General features: G+C 33.4%; 1 protein-coding gene and 1 pseudogene across 1 annotated transcript in view; both read right to left on the bottom strand.

Annotated features, from left to right (window-relative positions):
- LOC103257309 (regulating synaptic membrane exocytosis protein 2) overlaps window positions 1–17,359 on the bottom strand; it is a gene marked incomplete at its 3' end in the record, with an annotated part of 156,620 nt that overhangs the window by 104,930 nt on the left and 34,331 nt on the right. The window lies entirely within an intron of this gene.
- LOC103257308 overlaps window positions 14,740–17,359 on the bottom strand; it is a 4,535-nt pseudogene continuing 1,915 nt past the window's right edge.

The raw sequence follows: 17,359 nt of genomic DNA, 5'->3' as shown, positions 1-17,359 counted from the left end.
TGTGTGCAGTCTTACAGTGGGAAATGAAACAAATCTCAGTAAACTGAAACTGGTTGAAATTATACAGGTATGTTCTCTTACCAGAATAAAATACCATTAGAAAAAAATTATATTTTTAATAAAATGTTATGAAATTAGCACATTTTCAAATGATCTATGAATCAGAAGAAAGCATATGGTTCCACTAAGAAGCTTGAAAAAGAAGAGAAAATTAGATTCTAGTAAGTAGAAGAAAGGCAATAATTAAGATAGGAATAGCAATCAGTGACATGGTTAAAAACAAGAGAAAATTAACAACATCTAAAGAAAAAAGATGCTATACTTCTAAGGAAAACTGATAAGCAAATGATAAAAAGATCACACATTATAAAATACCAATATCAAAATTTCAAAAAGGTTATTACTATTGATATCATAGAGATTAAAAGGATAGTAAATATTACAAAATTTATAACAAATTAATTAACTTAGACTAAATGAAAACTTACGGCACTGAGAAAGATTAAACAGAAAACCTAAATAGCCCTATTTTCCTTACAGAATTGATTCTTAATAAAAACTTTCACATAAACAAAACTTTACGAGACCTCATCTCTACAGTAAATCAAAAAATCAGCCAGGCGTGGTAGTGCATGCCTGTAATTCCGGCTACTTGGAAGGCTGAGGCGAAAGGATCGCCAGAGCCCGGCAGGTCGAGGCTGCAGTGGCTGGGAGCGGCCACTGCACTCCAGTCTGGGCGACAGAGTGAGACTCCAACTCAAAACAAAACAAAAAAAAAAAGAAAACTTTATGTCCAGATGGTTTTGCTGGTGAGTTCTATCAAATATTGAAGAGAGAAATAACACCAATCTTACACCAATTGTTCATAAAATAGAAATGAAGAAATTCCTAACTGATTTTATGAGGTCAGAATAATCCTAATCTCCAACCTGCAAAGGACAGTTCAGTAAAAGAAAATTATACAATATTTCATATGAACATAGATGCAAAAAAAAAAAATCCTTTTCAGAATCATAGAAAATCTAAACTATAATATCCCATAATCAAGTGGGGTTTAACCCAGAAACGCAAAGTTGGTTTAATATTTAAAACTAAAACAATATAATTAGCAATATTAATAGAACAAGGGAGGATAATTACATAATAATTTCAATAACTGTAGAAAAAGCACTTCAAAATGCAAACCCATTCATGATTTAAAATAAAAAACCATCTGGCTGGCAGCAGTGACTCACACCTGTAATCCCAGCATTTGAGGAGGGCAAGACGAGAGGCTCGCTTAAACCCAAGAATTTGAGACCAGTCTGGGCAACATAGCAAGACCCCCAACTCTACCAAAAAAATAGGAAAATTAGCTGAGTGTGGTGATGCACACCTATAGTTCCAGCTACCCAAGAAGCTGAAGCAGGAGGATCTCCTGAACCCAGAAATTAAGGCTGTGGTGAGCTGTGAATGTGCTACTGCACTCCATTCTGGGTGACAGAATGGAACCCTGACTCAAAAAATTAGCAAAAACTATTTATTAAATTAGGAGACTCTCAGGACTTGTGTTTGGCATTGCACTGTTGGTCCTATGAATTATAATAAGGCAAGAAAAATACATAAAAAGCATAAAATTGGAAAAGAAGTAAAACTGTTTGCAAATGACATGATTATTCATGTGGATTACCATAAAATTACAAAAAAATTATAGAACTAGTAAGTGAATTCACAAGGTCAAAAGATACAAGGTTAATATTAAAAATAAATTAGATTCTTATATACTAGCAGTAAATAACTGGACACTGAAATTTTAAAAAGAATTCCATTTATGAGATCAAAAACTTAAAATACTTGTAGAAAATTTTCACAAAGTTTATGCAAGACTTCTACCCTAAAAACTATTTTAAAAATTGCTTAGATAAATTAAAGACCTAAATGAATGAAAAAACATGCTACTGGAAGACTCAATATTAAGATGCTATTTCTTCCCAAATCAACACATACAAATATGAAACAATCCCAGACTTAATCCCAACAAACTTTTCAAATCAAAATAAACAAAGTGATGATAAAATATATATGAAGATGCAAAAGACCTAGACTATCAACCTATTGACAAAAAAAAAAAAAAAAAAAAGAGAGGGTTTACACTACTTGACTTCAAAACTACTGTAAAGTAAGATTGGGGTATTACATAAAGATAGACAAATAAATCAAAAGAGTAGACAGTCCAGAGACAGAACCATACTTACACAAATACTCACCTTTCTACAAAGGTGACAAAGTAATTCAATGGGAAAGTAAAAAGCCTTTAAATCTCTTCAGCCAATGGTTAAGGGAAAAACTGAATATCCATCTAGAAAAATATTAATTTTGACTGCTACCTCAGACTGTATATACAAAAATTAATTTGTAATAGATCATATATCTAAACCAAAAAGCTAAAACTCAAGCTTCGTGAAGATACATAAAAAGATAGTTTCATGACTTAGGGGTGCACAAAGGATTTTTAGACAGCACATAGAAAATAAAAACCATAAGAGAAAAAATTAGCAAATTAGATTTCATCAGAATTAAAACTTCAGCTCCTCAAAGGGCATTGTTAAGAAAAACATATAGGCAACAGAATAGATGAAAATATACACAAAACATTTATCTGGTCAAAGACGGATATCCAGATTAGATAAAGAACTTCCACAACACATTAATAAAAACACAAAAAACCTAATTGTTTAAAAAATTGAACACTTTACAAAGGAAGATACACAAATGGCCAATAAGTATATGAAAAAGTGTTAGTATTAGTCATCAGGCAAACACATAGTCATATCATAAGAAGATGTCATTAGCCATTGCCTTTCATAAGAAGATGTCATTAGCCATTGTCTTACAAAGCTATGGTGTGGCTATGTGCTCTTTGAGCTATGGCCAGGCCATGTTTTCTTAAGTTTTGGCCCCCTCCCTTACCTTAGGGAGGTGAACCTCCTCTTTCTAGCTCTAATTTACTTTCTAAATAAACTATATTTTCTAATAAAAAAAGATGTCATTATATACTCACCAGGATGACAAAAATTAAAAAGACTTATATCACCAAATGTTGGAAAGCATGTGGAACTACCAAAAATTCTCAAACATTCTTGGTAGAAGTACAAAATGTACAACCATTTTTTTAATGATGTGGCATTATGAAGTTAAACATACACCTACCCTATCATCCATGAATTCATCTTTTAGGTATTTACCCAAGAGAAATAAAAATATAAGTCCAGCGAAAGACTTATATGAAAGTGTGGTACATATACATAAAATGAAATATCTTTCAGCAGTGAAAAGGAAAAAATTAGTCATATGTGCAACAACGTGAATTTTGTAAAGTTATGCTGAGTAAAAATCATTTCAAAAAAGAGTACATTCTATACTATTTTAATTATAGGAAGTTCAAGAACAGGCAAAGATGATCTATGCTAGAATAAAAAAGAAAAAAAAATACTAGAAACTGTCAGAAATGATGGTCCCTTAGTCATTTCTTTAGCTCACTCTTCCACTACTACAGTAAAGTTATGTGACACAACAACAACAAAAAAATGGAGTACAATATTTGGTTCTAGAAGCTGAGGGAAATGGGTACAGATTGAGAAATAGTGTGAGAGATACAAGTATGGGAATTCAGTCCCTCATACAAGAAGCACACAGTATAGTGACTTTATCAATAACAAACATATAGTCAGTAAGTAGCAGACCCTAAATATGCATAACTCCTATGTTCAATACTCCCCAACATAGGCCAGGTCCAGTGGCTCACATATGTAATACCAGCACTTTGGGGAGGCCAAGGTGAGAAAACTGCTTGAGCCCAGGAATTGGAGACTATCCTGGGCAACACAGACAGGGAGGGAGGGAGGGAGGACACACTCCTCAACACAAAGTTAGAATGTGTAGTAGAAAAGTAAGGCACAAGTAAATCCTTACTTAAACATGCAGTTCTCCTTGCCACTTTCCATTACCTCTATCTCTGACATTTTAGTGGAACACACGGTGAGATGAAAAGTTTAAAAGAGTATAAGTGAATATAAGTCCTGAGTTTAAGAAGACAGCTAAACTCTAGCTTGTTCAAGAGTAAAATCACAACAGTGGAACAGAAAAAGTTGTCAAATCATGTTTCTTATAACCCAATATGGGTACCATGTTCCCTCTCTAAAACAGAGCTGCTCCACTTCTGTTTTACATATTGAGTTTGACTCTGAAGTGTTCACTGCTAAAAAAAGAAAAAAACCATAGTTTAAAAAAATACTAAGCAAGATAAAAAGCCTTCACCTTTTAAGACATTATAATTTTGTTTGTTTTGAATTGGAGTCTCACTCTGTCATCCAGGCTGGAGTAAAGTGACACTATTTTTCATTTTACCCTGTAGGGAATGATCACACACATTTCTGAGATACTTAAATTTCTCAAATCTGGAAGTTAAACTAAAATTGTAGATGAATCCTAGAAATTCTTTTTTGAAGAACCATGATTTTTTATGAGTAATTTATAATTTGATATGAAGATAGCATATATGAAATAGCACATATGAAATGAATCCATTTTACTATTCAGTGAAGAGCGCCAGAGTTAAAGAATTTTACTAGTAATTATCTTCTCAAACTTTTCTAAGCTCCCTTATGATCATACAGAAGTTGACAATAAAAAAGCATAGTTAATATTTGTCTATCAATCATCACCTAAACAGTAACTTTATACAACTTTTCAATAAATAAAATACTTAAAGACTGTAGATCAGTATGAGACTAAAGGTCTATACTAATAGTTTGTGGTATATTGCAAAGGTCCACAGTAAATACTCTGGGGAAAATACTAATGATGCACATATTGAATCAAAAGTTATTCTGATTAGAAATCTAAACAATGTGTTATGATGAGCTTTTATGCCTATAATAAATAATAATTTTACAGTTATAAACATTATGTTATAATAATTACATTATATATTTAACAAAGTGTATATGCATACTTCAATTGTGTGTATCAAGCTATTGGGTGCTTTATACCTCATAACACAGATTTTTCAAGCCATATGAACTATTATACTGTGATCATGCCAAGTTCAAACAATGCACATTGTGTAGATGACACCCCCAGAGCTATGACAAGTAAGCATGCTGTTCTTTTAATGTCGAAGAAGTACCATAATGAAGAACAAGTATCTGTGCCAAGATTTTTAAACACAAATTAATGGTTTTTATTGTAAACCAAAGCAATAGTAAATGCTATGTAAATAACAAAGTACTTCTGACCAAAAACACTACCAGGCTAAATAAACATTTATTTTGTAAAATCAGATTTTACTTAAGATGTTAATGTATTAGAACTGTGATAATGTTTCATTGGAAAAGAATCTACTTACACCAGGTGAATTTAAGCTTTACATTTCATTTTTATAATTAGAGTAGTTATGTAATTTACTGTCAAGTCACAACATTTTTGAGAGAGAAAAGTGGTACTAATAATAATCACTGGAGGACTGCAAGCATAAACTGGCACTACTCCAGACAAACTAGATCATATGGTTATCTTACTTGTCACTAAAAAAACCAACAAATTCAAATATTCTTTCATCTACTACATTTTTTCTTAATCTTACTTTTAAATACGAAAGTCTGCATATTGCATTATTCATAATGGAAGGGAGAGAAACACTATTTGTAATATCTACTCTAAGTAAATTCCAGTTCTATTATGCCCCTGTGTGGCCAGACGGCACAGCAAATTCACTGTCATACATCTAGTGGCAAAGAAATAATTACATCTAGAGGAAAATACAGATCTCTTCATTACATAAGAAAGATGGGTTAAAATCAGCAAATGGAGAACTTAGGGAATATTAAGTGCGTTTTTCCATAAATTTTATCACAAGATAGTCATCATTAGCATGTTTTTGAATACTGCCCAAAGCAACTGATAATTCAATGCAGTGAACTCTGCTAAAAAAAATACATCTTCTAGCATCCTCATATTTATGTTTGCTTCCCAAGGCAAGATCACAAAAATTAGATTTCATAATGAATTCAGCACTTGAGAACTTTTTTACTGACAACAAGAGCAATTATCTTTGTGTCCTGACTAAATAATTTAATTCGGGGAAAATGAGCTTACAATGAGAAAACTTGATAACAAAATTTAAATTAAAGTGGCATTCCTCATCAAAATCTATCAAGTGAGTTTATGTAGGATGCAGACACATTTTTTTCCTTGCTGGATTTCCAGTTATTTCACTTTAGCTAAGAAGAACAGAGGATCCTGTCGCCTCTCCTTTATGCACTAAAATGGGACTCAAGAACCACCATGACAAGAGAATAAGCTAAGAACTTTCAGTCTAAAACATAAGAGGTACAGTTATATGGTTTCTGACTATAAGTTACTATAAGTTCTCTAAAATATTCTAATGGTTTTTATTTATAAATAAATTTCACTTATTCATTAGTCAATAAAAGAGTTTAACAATCCACATTCATCTCCAATTTAGGGATTTATGATATATACAATATTATTGGTATATTTAAAATCTTTCCTTCTTTGACAAGTTGAGCTTTTAAATGTTTCTGGAGCAATTATTATGGGAGATTGTCATCCTTTAACCTTTTATTGCTAATATATCATAGAAGTCAACTACCTCACCATCTACAAAACCTGATGAAAGCTGAATTCCACGTTTAGGGATTAGATTAGCAACCTCAGAAAAGTCTCAGTTTAAAAACTACTTGAACAAGTCCCCTTTTAATAATACATTGTCTACAACTGATGCATAGTACTATTCTAGTAATTTCTACTAAAAAGTAATTCAGAATAAAATATAATCTAATTGTTCAAATCAATGATTTTTTTCTATCAGTTTAAAGATCATAGCTAATGTCAAAATAAAAATACTGAATATCCTATGTCAACGAGTCCAAACAATTAAATGATTACTATTCATTTAACAACAAAATTGTTCTTTCCAGAGGTAATAGTTATATAATCGATGCTTAAAAATCTCAAGATCATTAATGTCCAGTCCATTAAGTTGAAAGGTCCATTATTCAGAAAAAAATTTTTTTTAATCCTTGTAGGATCACATCTTTTGATGACATAGTCAGGTCATTCTTCTTCCATGATTTTTTCTTCAAGAATAAATTTTTAGTCTATATCTTTACTTTCTGTTTCAGTGTTAAATGAAATGTCAATAATCTAAGCGTAATAAAAAATTTAAGAGGCTCTTGTACCTAATCTGAACACAAAAAATAGCAAAAAAATTAAAATGTGAAAATATTAACTATGAGTTCATATACTTATATTTTACTCTTCATACTTCTAACATAAAAACTATTTGTATAACTGATTTTGAGTGATCTTAAAAGCAAATCAAGCAATTAGTTATTTGTGAGGATCAGTAACTCTACTTGTGAAATAATGTCACATGTTTTTTAAAGACTAAGAAGTTAACAACATACAAAGGCAAAGATTTTTTTTTTTCTAAAGCAGGATACATTCTTTACTGATTAATAGAGAGTTTGGGTAATTTTAGATTATAGTATAAGTTAAATAGGACAGGTCTTATAAAAGCATTTAAAAATTTACAATTTAATACTTAGTTGCAGCAGCATAAAATTCTAGATTTTAATGAGAACACTGAAATTATGGACATGCCAACAACAAAAGAAACTTGAAGCCAAAGCAAATGCACAGTGATAGAGATGCACACAATTCTCTAAAAAAAAAAAAAAGATAATCTTATGTTTTAAAACGAATAGTGCTTACTTTAAAACCTATTTCTTACTATGCTGTTAATAGTATAATTTCTATAGTAAATGTACACCTAGTCCTAATATTAATACTTTTAAACACATAAATTCTTGGCATTAAAAAAAGAGATGAAACTAAAACAATAAAAATATTTATAGAGGATGAATACAAATTCAAAACCTCTAGTAGCTCCAAGTCATGAAAATTTTTATAAAGCCATAAGCTGCTTTTATTTGAGTATAAAATGCAATAAATATCTTTATCTTAAATTACAGACACTAAAGTATACATTACTAAATAAAAACAAAACAGTATCTTAAAATATATATATATCCTACTATAGAATATCCTGACATTTCATATATTGCTATATATTTTAAATTAGTCTGAAAGGAGGAAAAATCAAATTAGTTTATTGAATAGAACTGCATTGAGAGAAAAGTAAGATTTTATAAGAAACAGATATATTATTCCATCTTCAAAGTAAAGGTCATAAATATATTTATCATCAGTAAATATTTTAAATGCTAGCAAATTTTAAAAACCTTTTCATTTGCTAAACTAAGATCTACAATGTATAATAGGTATTTTTTTAATATCTAAAATAGGCTGCCTCACATTGTTCAGAGACCCTAAAAGGAAGAGACCAGCAAAACCATTCAATATTTTATGCACTATTAGTCCCCCGTCAATTTCCAGAAGGTTTCAATGCATTATCATATTCACAGAATGTCTTTCTCCACATATATTTAGTTAAAATGGGGTCTTTTTATACTAGGTATATAAAATGAGAAATTTTCAAAAGCCAAACAACTTAAATAAGGAAAGGACTGAGTGAAAAAACTGCATTTTAAAAGCATTTTTTAACAGAATACCTCTTTTAGTGTAAGCCAAAGAAATCATCTAAAACATATGTTCATAATTTAACAAGCTTCACTACAAAAAAAATCAGGTTGAAAAAGCAATAGGAATTTATAACAAAGAATCCTGCCAAACTAGCCGACCTAATACAAAGCATTATCAGCAGTTTCATAATATAGCTTGTTTAAAAGTGATTATTGATCTACCCTGCATAGAGAAATGTCTCAGACCTAGAAAACATCTTCCACATGTTTTACAAGAGCATGCATGATTGCTAATTCACATTTTTCAACAAATCACGTATGATTATACAGCCCCATCCGTATATGTGCAATGTAATCACTGCCATGATCACAAAGAAAACATCTATCAGGCATTTTAAGTTAATCATTTTACATATTAGAAAACAAAATAATGAAACACTCTGGTATCTATATTATGTTTCAGAGATCAAGCTAGTAAAATTTACGATGCTTTTTATGCTTTGAAGTAAGCATATTTTCCTTCTTAAAATCAAATTAAGAAGAATACTACATAAAATTTTATATTTATGATAAAAAGACAACACCCTTATAATAATAACACTTCATTGCCAAACAATTTTTACAGAAATATTATTATTCTGAAAATAACAATATTGAGAGAAAATATAGTTTAGCTCTACTCACCTTGCATTGTTCAGCGTTTGTCCAAAAAGCTCATTTTGTAAAATATTTGGTGGGGATGAAAAAACCCCATGAAAATGAGATAAAACAGAATTGCAGACCTGGCGCAATGTCTCAAATTGCATTTTCTTTCTTTTTTTCCCCCTTTCTCTTATTTTTCCTTACCACCTGTCTTTAAAGTCATCTATTTGCTGACACCATCAAATAAAAACATGCCAATCAAGTTCCATATTTCTCCTGAGCTCTGTAAAAACTGTGCTTAAATGAGCAGAGGTTGATAGTTAATTGTACAGTCATTATTCTTCTAATTCAGTCGTAGAAGATTCAGCACCCGTGCAGCTTTCGGCTTTCTCCTGACTGTAGCAAGAATTCTAAACAGCAGTAAGCTTTTTGGGCATTCCCAGCTGAAGTGTGAAGCTGAGCTGCTTTCATGTACTCTACTCATATTTCTCTAAGCCTATTAAAAACACGCAATGAATAGATGCTGTCGTCAGGAGTTTTAGCACATCTGGCTGCCAGCAATAAAATCTCAGAAGTAATAAAAATGGGGACAAGGCATCTTCTCAATGCTACTACTGAGTAAGAGTAAGAAGAATTATACATTTCCCAACTCTTTTCTGTTTTCCTGAAAAACGAGTAACTCCAGCAACAGAGTATATCTCTTCAATGAGCAAGCTGCTGCAAAGAACCAGAACAATCCAAAAATAAGAGGTATATCCTTCTTTTGCTATCATGAAGCAATAAAAATGAGACAGACAAAAGAGCTTTTATCATCTGCATTTATAATGTCATACTTCTAAAGAGAAGTATGTATTTAATTTTAAAATGTCTCTATTTATTTATTTTTAAAGAAAAGTGAAAGTCAATCTTGTCCCTTTATAAAGGCCTTACATGCTACACAGTGATTCATACAATTTTGGGAAAAAATTACAAACTTTTCCACACAAAAAGAAACACAACCAAGGTCAGAGACACATTATCAACTATTATTAATTTATTTCAATAATGGTGGGTCATAGCATTTTTTAGAAAAGAATGTTTCCTGAAGGTTCCTATAGTTTTAGAGAACACTACATCATCATACATTCTTAGTTTCAGATAGAATTTTAGGTATATTTTTAAATCCAGCTGCATTCGTCTTTCTATGAAAGATCTCTAAAAGTGGTATGTAAACCAAATTTTAAATATCAATTCACTTATGAAATGTTTAACATTTTTATTGATCTCTAATTGCTCCTAACCCTTGACGTTTCTTTATCAGATCCAGTCCTTTCAGTTCTTTTTTTTTTATAACCTCGCCTCTTAGCCTCTCTATTCCCTTCCACACACATATCACTGTCAATAAATAGACACTTAAATCACCAAGTTTTTAAAAGCTGATGAATTTTTTTACATAAACACGTCACAAAAAAACAACATAAAATAACATATAATAATACAAATTTTGACACAAATAATTTTTTTTTTTAAACCAAGATGTTCAACTACGGGTATGCCCTCAACTAAAAGTGCCTCTGTTTTGACTATTATTTATTATTTCATATTTTATAGGTGCACAGCAATCTACTTGTCAAACACACATGTATATATAAAAATTACAAAGTATATATATAAAATGCTTCTAATTTTTTTAATATCCAGAGAACATTATGTATTAATGCTACTGTCATCTTATAAAGATCACACCTTTTATTAAAGATAAAAATATTTGGAACAAAGGTCTTGCTTGGACTCCATTTCCTTGCTCCTTCCCCATCATTCTATTTTCTATATGTATACACACATGCATGTGTGCACATACACACTCACACACGCACATCTGTTGTATAAGGCCAATCTCTAAAGGTAAGTAGGAAAAACACTTGCCAGTGGCCTAGTCAAGGATAGCTCAGTTAGACCAAACATCTCAAATGTTTTAACTCATAAGTAACCTTAAGTGGGTTTCTTCCATTTACAGCAAACATAAACAACCTGATGTGCTTTAAATTTTTAAGACTCTAATCATAAGTTTTCACATCTACAAAAGGTCAATTTCTACTCGTGGAAATATAAACATTTTAAAAATTCTTATTTTCAAGTCAATTTCACAACTCATATTATGATGGAAAAAAATGTAAATTTTCCCCTTGTTCATAGATTTAATGTTTATAAATAATCAAAAGCCCTTTAGAAGCAAGTCTACTAAGTAAAAAGGTGATTATACTGCAAAATAATCTTTGTGATAAAAAAAAGTTTCATTTGTATTTCAAAACTGAATATGAAAGCTAGGTCATAGAAGAGGTTTCAAAATGACCTAAGCAATGGAAAAGCCAGAATGAGTCTTAAATGACTCCTTTGAAAGAATCTACAATATATCAACTACCCTCCTCAGACACTTGTTTTCTAGCTAATCAGCTTTTTCTTAGTTCCCTCAATATCACAGAAGTGATTTCTTCCACATCCCCTTTTCATTACCACCTTTTCACCTGCTCCTACCCGTCCTTAAGGGCTCAAATGTCGCTCCCTTGGGAAGATTTTCTCTGACCTAGATTAGGTTCCACTCACAGCATAACTAAGCATAACTATACATTAATATTTACTTTAAAATGTTTAATATCTTTCACCCTCAATTCCATGAAGTCCTGCATTTTGTCTTATTCTAGCATAGTTCCTAGTGCAGAAGGTTCAATAAACATTTATAGAATAAATGAATGCCCATATGTTATCAAAAAGTTAACTATTTTTTAGTCACTTCCATGGATATGATGGGAAGCCAACTCAGGGCTTCACTTGGTTCTTAGTTTCCAAGGATTTTTTTTTTTTTGCTTGTTTATTTTTAGTATGCCACATCATGTTAAAAGGTTCATAAATACAACAGCCATCAATATTTACAATCAAAAACATTGTGCTTTGGATGTACTTTGTAATTTGTCATGAATAGCCTGAGTATTATAAAGAATGTTTGTAAACTTGTCTTAATTTTTCTATATAGTGTAGGCTCACAATTGACATAAATATTGGAGATGTCTATGAGAACAGAAAGTACCTTCTGGGTCTAAGTACTGACTGCATCCCAAACTAGCTATATGACCCCAGGATGTTCACTTTATATATCTGAACTATGACTTCTTCAAATGCAAAATTAGCTATATCTCTTACCTCATAGGAATAGCATTGCATTAACACGTAATATTTATAGATGCATTTTATAAACTCTAAATTACATAGTATTTGGAAGTAATCTCACTATGAACTATTTAAGGAATCAAATTACTGATACTTGAATTCCAACAATTATGCTCAGGTGCCTTTTACTTATCATTATTACTTATGTGACAAATATTTACAATTTATTTTACAAATCTATATTCCTCTATCTGTTAGATGCTGGATGGGATGTAATGGTTATGATTACCCTTTTCCAGAAAAATCAGAAGACTCATAATGACTTCCAATAAGATCACCTCCATATTAACACTGAATCCAGCAGAGAGGCATTCACTCTTACAAATGGTATATAGATGGTGGCAATTTGTTTCTCTATGGATGTTCTATTAAAATTTTAGCGTCTCACTGGAAATGACAATGCTAATAAGAGTTCTAACAGAAGTAGACCTACACTAGGAAGAGGGAAAAAAAAGAACTCTAACAAAAAAAGAGATGCTAAGAAAATTTTGGAAGTTTCATTAAAGGCAATTCACTAAAGAAGATATATAAAAAGATAATCAACACTTTAAATATTCCCAACTAGAAGTAACCAAAATAACACAAAAGTAATAAGATATTTTTGCTTATTAAATTGGCAAAGTATTGGTCAACGGATCAGAAAATAGGCAGCCCCATACTATATTTACAGGAGTATTGGTAGAAATGTACATCGGTACAACTTTTTTTCCTTAAAAATAGTTTAATTTCATTTGTATCTGGAAAAAAACCACAAATACAACAAACATTTGACATGTCATCAAATGTCATTTTTTATAGGTCTATGCTTATTCAAACTGTAAAGATATAAAAGTTTTTCAAATTTCTGGAATCAAAGATTCTCATTGCAGATGAAAACATGTTGATTATAAAATGTCAATGTATAAAATGTCCATTTGTTCTTTGTTTATATTTTATAGAAATGGTATGTATTTTTTTATTTATAAATATATTTCACACTTGCTTATATTTTATAGAAACAGCAAACTTTTAAAAGTTCAATGTAAAATTTCAGAAAAAAAATAAGTCCTAACATTTTTCTTTGCAAACTAAGTAGAGTACAATTTTACCTTGGGGAGTCATCTGCAAGTTCATCAGATAACTAGAGCTGTTTCAGAGTCCTGGATTATATACCGTGGAAGAATTTTTCTCCTTTAGCTCTGTAGAATAAGATCCACCCACAAAACAGTTTTTCCCAACTAGCCTTAATCAGAAGAATCTGACATCCACAAATATTTCTATAGGGCAGTAAAAAAAAAAAATCACTTTATATTTTAATTTGCATTACAAATATAAATCTGTATACCAAATTATGAATGCTGAATATAAATAATGTAAATTTGATCATGGTATTTGAAGTTGGTTTAGTTTTGAAGTATTGTTTTGTTTTTGTTTTTTGTTTTTTTTGAGTTGGAGTCTCACTCTGTCGCCCAGGCTGGAGTGCAGTGGCACGCTCATGGCCACTGCAGCCTCAACCTGCTGGGCTCAGGCAATCCTTCTGCCTCAACCTTCCAAGTAACTGAAACTACAGGTGCGCACTACCACACCCAGCTAATTTTTTAATTTATTGTAGAGATGAGGTCTCACCAAGTTGCCTAGGCTGGTCTTGAACCCATGAACTCAGGCAATCCTCTCATCTCAGTCTCCCAAAGTGCTGGGATTATAGGCTTGAGCCACTGTGCCTGGCGAACTATTTTTAAATTCATAGAAAATACTGAACATGTAATAAAAGAAATAAAATATTTAAATAATTGATATTAATAATTAACTTCATTTTTTAAAGTTTTTATCTACCTCAATTAAAAAAGAAGTCACTTTCAGTAGTGTTCCAAAGTAAGTGACTGCACCTTCTATGATGTAAAAATGTTGCTAAAGGTCTGACTGCCATTAGCTGTTCTTAAGTGCTGAACATCACTGAAAGGAATTATTTGCAATAAGATATTCCCTGTCACTGGATGGGAATCCATCCATACCCTTTGCAGGGGCACTCTAGATCACATGTTTTAACAGAAAGCTGGTGCAAATCATGCTTCTCATGTGCCTTTCTGAAGAGCTTCCATAGCAGGCCCAAACTACGGGGGCCAAGACTCTTTATGGCGGGATCAAATGATGGCTGCAAATTACTGATATCCCCTTGTGCTTTCATAGGCTCTGCAGACTAAGGAACAATTCTACCTAATACTAAAAGAAACTGAGGAACTCTGGCTGCTCTCAGGAATTCCAAATGACCAGAAAGACAAAGTTTTGAGTCCCCAGGTTTTATTCCACACTAGTCAGGAGATAGTAGATTCATTTTGTTCAGTCCTTTCCAGTTTTCAAAATTGTCAAGATGCTGCATTAAATCAGGCAGGTCTACAAAGACATCCCAAGCATCAAACATGATGAAGTGGTCCGTGAGAGAGATTTGAGATTTGGGGATGCTGCAGGTATTTGTCAAAAACTGGCATTGCCACAGGTAAGCCTTGCTGCTTTTCTTCATCAGTCTGAGAAAACTATTGTTCTGAAATGTGTACAACCCATTCAATGCAGTACTCCAGGCAACAGCAAGGATTGGATGCATCAGTACACTTAATCAGCATTTGTTTGATGAGAGTCGGGTTCTCTGAAAGCCTACGCATAGTATTTATGGCTTCCTGATTATCAGCTTCCCCATTTTATTCTGGAGTTGCCAAGGGTTTGTTGATGATTTTGACTAATGTGTTGACATGCCCAAAGTGCTTTGTCACTTCTGTGGCTAGGATTATGTGGATAATACCCTAGTGCAGTGTACAGTAGTCACACCTCTCCATGCCTTTAAGATATTGCATTTATCATCTCTGGTGGTCAGTTGGAAGGCCAAGGGCACATGGTGGCTGGCCAGCATAGTAGTATCATTATACGTAATGGCCCGCCCACTTCCAGCATTTACGCAAAAAGAAGTTGGTTCTCTCAGGGTGATTCATTTTGTACATGGTGGCTGCAATAAGTGCAGTGACCACATCAATTGACTCAAAGTTTCTTTTATCCCCTCCTTGGAGAGAAAATAGGCAGTGGTGCAAGGCAGAATGAGTAGAATTGTGGTTGGTGTTATAAGAATGATAACTGGCCTTAAAAATTTGTAACCACAATCTCAGTGTTGGCTCAGAGGGCTCGGAGAAGTTTAAAAATTGACAAATTCCAAAATGAGTAAACATTTAGAGATCAAGATAAATCAAAGGCCTATTATGGGTGGTTACCTCCAGTTCAAAAATATCAAAGTATTCCTCATATTCAAAGGCCCAAGTTATTCACAGTAGAACAGACTGAAGGGAGATGGGAATGATTACACTGAAGCCTGTTGAATGTTTTTTATTAAATGAACATTCATTCCCTAATAATCTTTGCAAACCATCAAACATTAAGCCTACAACAAGGTCATTAGCATGAGCACCAAACTGTAACTATAATTCAATACTCAGAATTTCCGGCATACGGTCTTGAGCTTCTGTAACAGGTATGGGACTGCTTTCCTGGGCAGCGCTGACAATACTGATTGTCTTGGTAATAGGCGCCTCAATCTTCATGGGATGTATAGTCTCTGGTTGGAAGCTTCACTTGCTCAGAAGGGAACAGCTTTCACACCTTATGAACTTCTCCTCTTTTCTTTATTTTCGCCAGTCTGAGTGGCAGACAGAACACCTCTCAGATATTTTCTCAGCCTTATTGTTGCCACTGCCCACACTAATAATGAACACAGAGTACCCAATTTTTCCTCTAGTGACAGGTATTATCTTCACACCTGTTGTATATTATCAATTATTGTTGGTTTGTTTTTTTTTTTTTTTGAGTTGGAGTCTCACTCTGTCACCCAGACTGGAGTGCAGTGGCCGCTCCCGGCCACCGCAGCCTCGACCAGCTGGGCTCCGGCGATCCTTCCACCTCAGCCTTCCAAGTAGCCGGAATTACAGGCATGCCCTACCACGCCCGGCTGATTTTTTGATTTATTGTAGAGATGAGGTCTCGCTGCCCAGGCGGGTCTCGAACCCACAGGCTCAGGCAATCCACTCACCTCAGCCTCCCAAAGGCGCGGGATTATAGGCTGAGCCACCGAGCCTGGCTCATTTATTGTTTTGGCATAATAAATTCCTTGCCACTCCTTGACTGTCCTGATGCATGAATTTATAGTACTGAGCAAATCAGCCGTTTTTGTTTCATTTATAGGCACTTCTAACTCCTTCTCTATTAATTCACCTGACTGATAACCCACTGTTGTTTCAAACGCAAGATCTGCTACTGTATAATGGGGTCTTCAGTTGTCACTTCTATTGCAACTTGATTTTTACCTAATGCAGAGAATACTGAGTTACGAGCCCTGAGTTTCAACTGTGATGGTCTCTCTCCAAACTCCAGCCGGAGCAGTTCTTTGTAGCAGGCCATGATTTTCTACATACCTCCTTGTAAATCCAGCAGTATTGAAGGGCATTACAGACGTTTCTTCTCTATTCGCCCAGCCTACTACACCAACAATAACTGTTTTTCTTGGAGTTTGGATGATCTCATAGACCTGCGCAGTGCCTCTGCACCCAGCTGTCGAGGATCTCTATGGTCTATGACGATGAGGTTACAATGTTTGTCCGGGAAACAGACAAGGACAGCCTGAGCCTCCTATATGACTCTATACATAAACCTTGTTTTTCACAAGCCCTGCAGAATCCTCTCCACCGGTTATCTTCTTTGGGAAACACTCAAAGTACCTGAAGTTGATCCTGAAAAATCTCATGGGCCCAAATTGCACATCAGCTACTGCCACCTTCTTGCCGCTACCGTCGGGAGGCTGGGACCCTGCGAGGCTGGCGCACCGGGCCGCGGACCAGGTGGCCCTGTCCCGATCCTGCGGGAGACGCGGTCCCCGGACCACAGCGGTGGCGCGG

This window comes from Carlito syrichta, unplaced genomic scaffold (genome assembly GCF_000164805.1).
Source record: "Carlito syrichta isolate Samal-C Ts95f unplaced genomic scaffold, Tarsius_syrichta-2.0.1 Scaffold301637, whole genome shotgun sequence".
NCBI lineage: Eukaryota > Metazoa > Chordata > Mammalia > Primates > Tarsiidae > Carlito > Carlito syrichta.
Note: the sequence above shows the minus strand (reverse complement) of the source record. Positions and strands in the feature narration are given on the sequence as shown.